The sequence below is a fragment of the Triticum dicoccoides genome, chromosome 7B, assembly GCF_002162155.2.
Source record: "Triticum dicoccoides isolate Atlit2015 ecotype Zavitan chromosome 7B, WEW_v2.0, whole genome shotgun sequence".
NCBI lineage: Eukaryota > Viridiplantae > Streptophyta > Magnoliopsida > Poales > Poaceae > Triticum > Triticum dicoccoides.
The window spans coordinates 456,482,853-456,494,852 of NC_041393.1; positions in this window are offsets into that span (position 1 = coordinate 456,482,853).

Below are 12,000 nucleotides of genomic sequence, written 5' to 3' on the forward strand. Positions count from 1 at the left end.
CGACGGCTACCTCGTAGATCGGGACGGCGGCGCAGCAGCGTACTCCGGCGGCGGGGCGGGGTCAGGCGGTGGCGGCGGGGTCGGGTGGCGATGCGGCGGGCGGCGGCGGCAAACTTCGGCAACGGCGTCGACAAAACGCGGCGGCCTCGGCGGGATTCCCGGCTCTTAAAGGGCCGGGCGGGCGCAGTGTCCAGGTCGGACACGACCCGTTAAGTCGGTTGGCGTTTTTTTTAAATAATTCCACGCAGAAAAACGAAGAAAAGAAATACTAAACGGACTCCTAAAATCCTGAAATAAATTTTCCCCGTACTCTAAAAATATAGCGGACAAAGTGAACATTTATTTGGGCCTCTAATGAAATTTCAAAAAACGCATATTTTCCTAATTCAAATAAAATAGCGATAAAACTCCAAATAAAATTCTTATTTGATTTTAATATTTAATCTCCAATATTTCTATATGTTGAGGAATTCATTTTATCCCCTCTCTTTTTATTTTCATAAAAGAAATATCCGAAGAGAAAAATAATTAAAATCAAACGATCCTCTTGAAAATAACGAAATCCCCAACTCTCTCTATGGGTCCTTGAGTTGCGTAGAATTTCAAGGATCAAGCCAAAATGGAATAAAATATGATATGCAATGATGATCTTATGTATAACATTCCAAATTGAAAAATTGGGATGTTACAAACCTACCCCCCTTAAGATGAATCTCGCCCTCGAGATTCGGATTGGCTAGAAAATAGGTGAGGGTGGTCCTTCCGTAGGTCTTCCTCTCATTCCCAGGTGGCTTCCTCCTCGGTATCGTGGCTCCACTGAACTTTGCAGAACTTGATAACTTTGTTGCGTGTGACTCGGCTGGCAAACTCGAGAATCTTGACTGGTTTCTCCTCGTAGGTCAAATCGCGATCCAACTAAATCGCTTCCAGTGGCACCGCATCTCTCAGAGGAACATCGGCCATCTCTGCGTGGCACTTCTTCAACTGGGAAACATGGAACACATCACGAACTCCTGACAATCCTTCGGGCAACTCCAACTTGTAAGCAACTTCTCCCATACGTTCCAAAACTTTGTATGGTCCCACAAAACATGGTGATAACTTTCCCTTAACTCCAAATCACTTAACTCCTCGAAGTGGGGACACACGAAGATACACTCTATCTCCGACTTCGTAAACTGTCTCCTTGTGTTTAGAATCCGCATAGCTCTTCTGCCTGGATTGGGCTACCTTGAGTCTATCATGAATCAACTTAACCTTCTCTTCAGACTCTTTAATCAAATCTGGTCCAAACAACTGACAGTCTCCAACTTCATCCCACAACAACGGTGTCCTGCTCCTCCTTCCGTACAAAGCTTCGAAAGGGGTCATCTTCAAATTGGCTTGATAGTTGTTGTTGTATTAGAACTCTTCATATGGCAAATTGTCGTCCCAACTAGATCCATAATCTAGCGCACAAGCTCTCAACATGTCCTCCAGAATCTGATTGACTCTCTCGATCTATCCATATGTCTGTGGATGAAAGGCTGTACTGAACTCTAGCCTGGTACCCAAAGTTTCATGCAACTGATTCCAGAACTTTGAGGTAAACTGGGTTCCTCTGTCTGATACAATGGTCCTTGGAACTCCATGCAGACATACGATCCTGGTCATATATATCTTTGCCAACTTAGCACTGGTGTAAGTGGTCTTTACTGGGATGAAATGAGCTACCTTCATCAAACGATCGACTACAACCCATATCGAGTCATAACCTAAACAAGTCCTGGGCAATCCCGTGATAAAATCCGTGCCTAGCTTGTCCCACTTCCATTCGGGTATCAGCAATGGTTGTAGCAATCCCGCTGGCTTCTGATGCTCTGCCTTCACTCTCTGGCATACATCACAAACTGCTACATATTCCGTAATATCCTTCTTCATTCCGGTCCACCAGAAACTGTCCTTCAAATCCAGATACATCTTGGTATTTCCTGGGTGAATCGAATACGAGGATTCATGGGCCTCTTGCAGAATCAACTTCCTAATCTCCGGGTCATTAGGCACATATACGTGGTCCTCAAACCATAAGGTATCATGCTCATCCTCATGAAATCCCTTAGCCTTTCCTTTTCTCATCTTTCCTTTCTCTCGGCAATCTCCTTGTCCGTCTTCTGAGCTTCCCTGATCTTATCCATCAAAGTAGATTGAATCTCCAATGCTTCTACATAACCTCTCGAAACTATTTTCAAACGTAGCTCACGAAGATCCTCTGCTAACTCCTTGGGTAACTCTCCGGTCATGAGTGTATTGACATGGCTCTTGCGACTCAATGCATCGGCTACTACGTTAGCCTTTTTGGGGTGATAATGCAATATCGTATCATAATCCTTGATGAGCTCCAACCATCTCCTCTGCCTGAGATTCAACTCCTTTTGCGTGAAGATATATTTCAAACTCTTGTGATCCGTGTACACCTCACAGTGGTTTCCGATGAGAAAATGTCTCCATGTCTTCAACACATGCACTACGGCTGCTAACTCCAAATCGTGTGTAGCATAATTGAACTCATGGGGTTTAAGCTGTCGTGAAGCATATGAAACAACTCTTCCTTCCTGCATAAGCACTACTCCAAGTCCTCGACGAGAAGCGTCGCAATACATTTGATAATCCTTGCGTTGATCTGGAAGAATCCACACTGGGGTTGTAACCAAACGTTTCTTCAACTCCTGAAAACTGGCCTCATATTCCTCAGTCCATTTAAACTTGGTGTCCTTCTTCAACAACTCTGTCATGGGCTTTGCAATCTTGGAGAAATTCTCAATGAACCTCATGTAGTATCCTGCGAGTCCAAGAAAACTCTGGATCTCCCCAACTGACGTGGGTGCTTCCCAATTGGTCACAGTGACAACCTTGGTGGGGTCTGCTGCTATTCCTTCTCTGGATATAACATATCCGAGGAATCCAACTTCCTTCAACCAAAACTCACACTTGCTGAACTTGGCATATAACTGATGTTCTCTGAGCTTCCCAAGTACCAAACGCAAATGCTCCTTATGCTCCTCTTCATTCTTCGAGTAGACCAATATGTCATCAATGAACACCACGACGAACTTATCCAAAAACTCCATAAACACCTTGTTCATCATGTTCATGAAATAGGCAGGCACGTTAGTCAAACCGAATGACATAACAGTGTACTCGTATAGCCCGTACCTTGTGGTAAAGGCTGTCTTAGGTATATCCTGCTCTCAAATCTTCAGCTGGCGGTATCCTGATCGCAAATTTATCTTGGAAAATACTTTAGCTCCTTGCAACTGGTCAAACAAATCGTTGATCATCGGCAGTGGGTACTTGTTCTTGATTGTCACTTCATTCAATCCACGATAATCAACAACCATCCTCAACGATCCATCCTTCTTCTCCACTAGAAGCACTGGTGATCCCCAAGGTGACGAACTAGGGCGAATATACCCTTTATCCAGTAACTCCTTAATCTACTTCTTGATTTCCTCCAAATCATTTGTGGGCATCCGGTATGGTCTCTTAGATATTGGCCCTGTGCCTGGCAAAAGCTCAATCAAAAACTTGATGTCTCTATCCGGTGGCATGCCTGGCAACTCTTCTGGAAATACATCAGGGAAATCCTTCACCACTGGTACTTCCTCCTATACAACTCTTGATAAGGAATTCACTTGAGTCCTCTTCGGCACATGTCAGGATACATACTTGATCCTCCTTCCTTCTGGAGTGGTGAGTATAATCGACTTACTGGCTCAATCAATGTTTCCTCCATACATCGATAACCAATACATAGCCAAAATCACATCCAAACCTTGTGACTCCAAAATTATTAGGTCTGAAGGGAAAACATGCCTACCTATGGTCAAGGGCATCTGAAAGCATCCTTGGCTTGCCATATGTTCTGCTCCTGGCGAACTTACTAGCATAGGTGTTCTAAGAACTTTGGTGGGTAACTCATACTTATCCACAAATCCCCTTGATATGTATGAATGTGATGCACCAGTATCAAAAAGAACGATTGCAGTAAATGACTTAACCAAAAACTTACCTATTATTGCATCTGGATGGGCTTCAACCTCCTCCATGTTAACGTGGTTCACTTGTACTCTATTGAAAGGGTTGGGCTTCTTCCCAGAGCTTCCATTGCCATTTCCATTCTTTGCTTCAGAACACTCCGTGGCGTAATGTCCATTCTTCCCGCACTTGAAACAAGTAATGTGACTTAGATCCTTCTTGGCGGGCGTCGCTGGGTTGGAATGGTTCTGGCCATTGCTTCCTCCATTACCATTCCCATTCTTGGGGCCACTATGGTTATGCGGACTCCCTCCATTGTGATTGTGACCTTCATGATTATGGTCAAGGGGTCCTCCCGAGTTCGGGGTAAAACGGGGTCTCTACTGAGTTCCTGAATTGTACTTCCCTTATCCATACTTCCTCTTGCGGTTGTCAATCTGCTGCTGCTTCCCTTCAGTCATGAGAGCTCCATCTACCAACTCCTGGTAATTTTTGAATGTTGCCACCATCAACTGCATGCTCAGCTCATCGTTCAGTCCTTCCAGAAACTTCTCCTGCTTAGTTGCATCCGTAGCAACGTCATCTAGGGCATAACGTGCTAACTTACTAAAGTCATCCACATACTGGCCCACTGTGCGTCCTCCTTGGCGCAAGTTGCGAAACTTGTGCTTCTTCATGGCCATAGCTCCTACTGAAACATGGGCAGTACGGAAAGCCTACTGAAATTGGTCCCACATGACGGTGTCGATGGGGTAAGTGGCTGTGAAATTCTCCCACCATGATGTTGTGGGTCCATCAAGCTGATGTGCGGCAAAACGCACTCTCTCCGCATCTGTGCATCCTGCAGTGGTCAACTCCCTTCCAATCTTGCGGAGCCAATCATCTGCAACTATCGACTCGGTGCTAGTGGAGAACACCGGCAGATTCAACCTTAGAAAAAGAGCTAAGTGGTCAACAGGTGGTGGTGGTGGTGGGTTGTTATTGTTGTTGTTCCCTTGATTCTGATTCTGGACTAGTATCTGCACCAAGGTATTCTGCTGCTAGATCAACTGAGTGAGCTCCGGTGGGCAAAGAAAATCCATTGTCACGTCTCGGAGGCATCTGATGAGTTTAGAAAAGATGAGAAAAAAGAATAGAAATAGATCTAGAGGGAAAACACTACCCATATGCACATGAGACAAACACAACCATATAACTTCAATCAATTTCAAACAAGGGCATACATCGGTCTAACTATCATTACAAAAGTGCTCGGACTATACTATATACATGGGGAAATACTACTACTGATATGGTGGTCGACTAGAAAAATTGTTCGGTGGAAGACTCCATGATACCTGCTCCAGCTTCATCCACAAAGTCATCATCGCTATCATCAGGGTCAGAGTCGGTGTCGTCGATGATGATGTAGTTCTCCGGGCAAGTGGAATCGTCGTCTTCTCCTCCTGGCGCGGGGAAACATTTCCTTATTCCTCTAAGGATAATCGAGAAACATTTCCTTATTCCTCTAAGGATAACTTTGACCGCTATCTAGTGATCCACTCCTGGATCACCTTTGTACCCTCTTGCCAGACATGTGGCAAGGCACACATCAAGTGCGGTACTCAGCATGGCATACTGTATAGAGCCTATGACAAAAGCATAGGGGACGACCTTCGTCCTTCCTCTTTCTTTTGCCGCGGTCAAGCTTTGAGTCTTACTCAACTTCACACCTTATAACTCAGGTAAGAACTCCTTCTTTGACTGATCTATTTTGAACTCCTTCAAAATCTTGTCACGGTATGTATTCATTTGAAAGTCCTATTAAGCGTTTTGATCTATCCTTATAGATCTTGATGCTCGATGTTTAAGTAGCTTAATCCAGGTTTTCCATTGAAAAACACTTTTCAAATAACCCTATATGCTGTTCAGAAATTCTACATCATTTCCGATCCACAATATGTCAACAACATATACTCATCAGAAATGCTATAGTGTTCCCACTCACTTCTTTGGAAATACAAGTTTCTCATAAACTTGGTATAAACCCAAAATCTTTGATCATCTCATCAAAGCGTATATTCCAACTCCGAGATGCTTACTCCAGTCCTTAATAGGATTGCTGGAGCTTTGAATACTTGTTAGCGTCTTTCAGGATTGTCAAAACCTTCTGGTTGTATCACATACAACCTTTCCTCAAGAAAATTGTCGAGGAAACAATGTTTTGACATTCTATCTACAAGATTTCATAAATAATGCAGTAACTGCTAATCCAATTCCAACAGACTCTTAGCATCGCTACGAGTGAGAAAGCCTCACCGTAGTCAACTCCTTGAATTTGTCGGAAAAAATCTTAACGACAAGTCGAGCTTTCTTAATGGTGATACTTACCATCATTGTCCGTCTTCCTTTTAAAATCCATCTGTACCCAATAGCCTTACGACCATCAAGTAGTTCTGCCAAAGTCTACACTTTGTTTTTGTACATGGATCCTCTCTTGGATTTTATGGCCTCGAGCCATTCGTCGAAATCCGGGCCCATCATCGCTTCTTCACAGCTCATAGGTTCATTGTTGTCTAGCAACATGACCTCCAAGACAGGATTACGTACTACTCTGAAGCAGTATGTATCCTTGTCAACCTACGAGGTTTGGTAGTGACTTGATCCGAAGTTTCATGATCACTATCATCAGCTTCCACTTCAATTGGTGTAGGTGCCACAGGAACAACTTCCTGTGCCCTGCTACCCACTGGTTGAAGTGATGGTTCAATAACCTTATCAAGTCTCCACCATCCTCCCACTCAATTTTCGAGACAAACTTTTCCTCGAAAAAGGACCCGATTCAAGAAACAATCCCTATTGCTTTCGGATCTGAATTAGGAGGTATACCCCAACTGTTTTGGGTGTCCTATGAAGATGCATTTTATCCGCTTTGGGTTTGAGCTTATCAACCTGAAACTTTTTCACATAAGTGTCGCAGCCCCAAACTTTTAAGAAACGACAACTCAGGTTTCTCCAAACCATAGTTCAAACGGTGTCATCTCAATGGAATTACGTGGTGCCCTATTAAAGTGAGTGCGGTTGTCTCTAATTCCTAACCCATGAATGATAGTGGTAATTCGATAAGAGACATCATGGTACGCACCATATCCAATAGGGTGCAACTATGATGTTCAGACACACCATCACACTATGGTGTTCCAGGCGGTATTAATTGTGAAACAATTTCCACAATGTCTTAATTGCATGCCAAAGCTCGTAACTAAAATACTCATCTCTATGATCATATCATAGACATTTATCCTCTTGTCACGATGATCTTCAACTTCACTCTGAAATTACTTGAACCTTTCAATAATTCAAACTTGTGTTTCATCAAGTAAATATACTCAACATCTACTCAAATCATTTGTGAAGTAAGAACATAACGATATCCACTGCATGCCTCAACACTCATTGGACTGCACACATCAAAATGTGTTACTTCCAACAAGTTGCTATCTTGTTCCATCTTACTGAAATCGAGGCTTTTCAGTCATCTCGCCCATGTGGTATGATTTGCATATCTCAAGTGATTCAAAATCAAGTGAGTCCAAATGATCCATCTGCATGGAGTTTCTTCATGCGTATACACCAATAGACATGGTTCGCATGTCTCAAACTTTTCCAAAAACGAGTGAGTCCAAAGATCCATCAACATGGAGCTTCTTCATGCGTTTTATACCAATATGACTTACATGGCAGTGCCACGAGTAAGTGGTACTATCATTACTATCTTATATCTTTTGGCATGAAAATGTGTATCACTATGATCGAGATTCAATAAACCACTCTTTTAGGTGTGAGACCATTGAAGGTATTATTCAAAAATTAGAGTAACCATTATTCTCCTTAAATGAATAACCGTATTGTGATAGACATAATCCAATCATGTCTATGCTTAACGCAAACACCAAATAACAATTATTTAGGTTTAACACCAATCTCGATGGTAGAGGGAGTATGCGATGCTTGATCACATCAAGCTTGGAAACACTTCCAACACATATCGTCATCTCACCTTTAGCTAGTCTCCGTTTATTCCGTAGCCTTTTACTTCGAGTTACTAACACTTAGCAACCGAACTGGTATCTTAATACCCTGGTGCTACTAGGAGTACTAGTAAAGTACACATTTAATACAATGTATATCCAATATACTTCTGTCAACCTTGCCAGCCTTCTCATCTACCAAGTATCTAGGGTAGTTCTGCTTCAGTGACCGTTCCCTCATTACAGAAGCACTTAGTCTCGGGTTTGGGTTCAACCTTGGGTTTCTTCACTGGAGCAGCAACTGATTTGCCATTTCATGGAGTACCCCTTCTTGCCCTTGCCCTTCTTGAAACTAGTGGTTTCACAAACCATCAACAATTGATGCTCCTTCTTGATTTCTACTTTCACGGTGTCAAACATCACGAATATTTCAAGGATCATCATATCTATCCCTGATATGTTATAGTTCATCACGAAGCTCTATTAGCTTGGTGGCAATGTCTTCGGAGAAACATCACTATCTCATCTGGAAGATTAACTCCCACTGATTCAAGTGATTGTTGTACCCAGACAATCTGAGTACAAGCTCAACGATTGAGATCTTCTCCCTCAGTTTATAGGCTAGGAAACTCATCGGAGGTCTCATACCTCTTGACGTGGATATGAGCCTGAAATCCCAATTTCAGCTCTCAGAACATCTCCTATGTTCCGCGATATTTCAAAGATGTCTTCGGTGCCTCAATTCTAAACCGTTTAACATTATTGAACTCTCTGTTGGAAAAGGCAGTGCCTAGGAGGCGCTTAGGCACGCCTAGGCGCTAGGCAATGGCCAAACGCCTCCCCTAGGGCAAAAATGGAGGTCTGGGCAGGGCAAGCAAGGAATTGCCTACCCAAGCAAGAAATCATGCCACATACTACACTGATATGTCAAATGGGTTATATTCCAATGGCAGTAGATGGTAATTAACTTATTTCTATGCCCTAAACTAATATCAACACCCATATAATAATCACAAGTACACTACGAGTAAAAACTATATTACCGCCTAGGCCGCGCCTAGGGCGCTTAGGCACTGCCTAGGCACTAGGCGAAGGCCAACCGCCTCGCTTACGCCTACCGCTTTTTCCAACCTTGACTGAACTATCACGCAGTTATCAAAACGTGTATGTCAAATGTTCGCAACATCCACAGACGACGTTCGAGGTTCAGCACACCGAGCGGTGCATTAAGGACATAAGCCTTCTACGCAGCAATGAGGACAATCCTCAGTTTACGGACCCAGTCCGCATAATTGCTACTATCAACTTTCAACTAAATTTTCTCTAGGAACATATCTAAAACAGTAGAACTAAAGCGCAAGCTACGACATAATTTGCAAAAACCTTTTGACTATGTTCAGGATAATTAAGTTCATCTTATGAACTCACACTCAGATAGACATCCCTCTAGTCATCTAAGTGATACATGATCCGAGTCAACTAGGCCGTGTCCGATCATCACGTGAGACGGACTAGTCATCATCGGTGAACATCTTCATGTTGATCGTATCTACTATACGACTCATGCTCGACCTTTCAGTCTCTTGTGTTCCAAGGCCATGTCTGTACATGCTACGCTCGTCAAGTCAACCTAAGTGTTTCGCGTGTTTAAATCTGGCTTACACCCGTTGTATGTGAACGTTAGAATCTATCACACCCAATCATCACGTGGTGCTTCGAAACAACAAACTTCCGCAACTGTGCACAATTAGGGGGAACACTTTCTTGAAATTATTATGAGGGATCATCTTATTTACTACCGTCGTTCTAAGAAAATAAGATGCATAAACATGATAAACATCACATGCAATCAAAAAGTGACATGATATGGCCAATATCATTTGCTCCTTGTGATCTCCATCTTCGGGGCTCCATGATCATCATCGTCACCGGCATGACACCATGATCTCCATCATCATGATCTCCATCATCGTGTCTCCATGAACTTGTCTCGCCAACTATTACTTCTACTACTATGGCTAACGGTTTAGCAATAAAGTAAAGTAATTACATGGCGTTGTTCAGTGACACGCAGGTCATACAATAAATTAAGACAACTCCTATGGCTCCTGCCGGTTGTCATACTCATCGACATGCAAGTCGTGATTCCTATTACAAGAACATGATCAATCTCATACATCACATATCATTCATCACATTATTTTGGCCATATCACATCACATAGCATACCCTGCAAAAACAAGTTAGACGTCCTCTAATTGTTGTTTGCATGTTTTACGTGGCTGCTATGGGTTTCTAGCAAGAACGTTTCTTACCTACGCAAAAGCCACAACGTGATATGCCAATTGCTATTTACCCTTCATAAGGACCCTTTTCATCGAATCCGATCCGACTAAAGTGGGAGAGACTGGCACCCGCTAGCCACCTTATGCAACAAGTGCATGTCAGTCGGTGGAACCTGTCTCACGTAAGTGTACGTGTAAGGTCGGTCCGGGCCGCTTCATCCCACAATACCATCGAAACAATATTGGACTAGTAACGGTAAGCATATTGAACAAAATCAATGCCCACAACAACTTGTGTTCTACTCGTGCATAGAAACTACGCAATAGACCTAGCTCATGATGCCACTGTTGGGGAACGTAGCAGAAATTCAAAATTTTCCTACGAGTCACCAAGATCTATCTATGGAGAGACTAGCAACGAGAGAGAGGGGAGTGCATCTACATACCCTTGTAGATCTCTAAGAGGGAGCGTTCAAGAGAACGGGGTTGAGGGAGTCATACTCGTCGTGATCCAAATCACCGGAGATCCTAGTGTCGAACGGATGGCACCTCCGCGTTCAACACACGTGCAGCCCGGTGACGTCTCTCACGCCTTGATCTAGCAAGGAGAGAGGGAGAGGTTGGGGAAGACTCCGTCTAGCAGCAGCACAACGGTGTGGTGGTGGTGGAGGAGCGTGGCACTCCAGCAGGGCTTCGCCAAGCACCGCAAGAGACGAGGAGGGAGTGAGGTAGGGCTGCACCAGGGAGAGGTCCAAACTCATGTCTTGGCAGCCCCAAAGACCTCAACTATATATAGGGGAGAGGGAGAGGGCTGCGCCCCCTCTAGGGTTCCCACCCCAAGGGGTGCGGCAGCCCCTAGATCCCATCTAGGGTGCGGCCAAGGGGGAGAGGGGGAAACTTGCTCCCCAAGAAAGGTGGAGGCGCCTTGGGCCCTGGTGGGGGCGCACCAGCCCACCTGGGGCTGGTCTCCTCCCAAACTTGGCCCATGCAGCCCTCTGGGGCCGGTGGCCCCACCTGGTGGAACCCCGGGACCCTCCCGGTGGTCCCGGTACGTTACCCATAGCACCCGAAACTTTTCCGGTGACCAAAACAGGACTTCCCATATATAAATCTTTACCTCCGGACTATTCCGAAACTCCAAGTGACATCTGGGATCTCATTCGGGACTTCGAACAACATTTGTTAACCACGTATATCTATTCCTTATAACCCTAGTGTCATCGAACCTTAAGTGTGTAGACCCTACGGGTTCGGGAACCATGCAGACATGACCGAGACGTTCTCCGGTCAATAACCAACAGCGGGACCTGGATACCCATGTTGGCTCCCACATGTTCCACGATGATCTCATCGGATGAACCACGATGGCAAGGATTCAATCAATCCCGTATACAATTCCCTTTGTCTAGCGGTATTGTACTTTCCCGAGATTCGATTGTCGGTATCCCGATACCTTGTTCAATCTCGTTACCGGCAAGTCTCTTTGCTCGTTCCGTAACACATCATCCCGTGATCAACCCCTTGGTCACATTGTGCACATTATGGTGATGTCCTACCGAGTGGGCCCAGAGATACCTCTCCGTCACACGGAGTGACAAATCCCAGTCTCGATTCGTGCCAACCCAACAGAAACTTTCGGAGATACCCGTAGTGCACCTTTATAGTCACCCAGTTACGTTGTGACGTTTGGT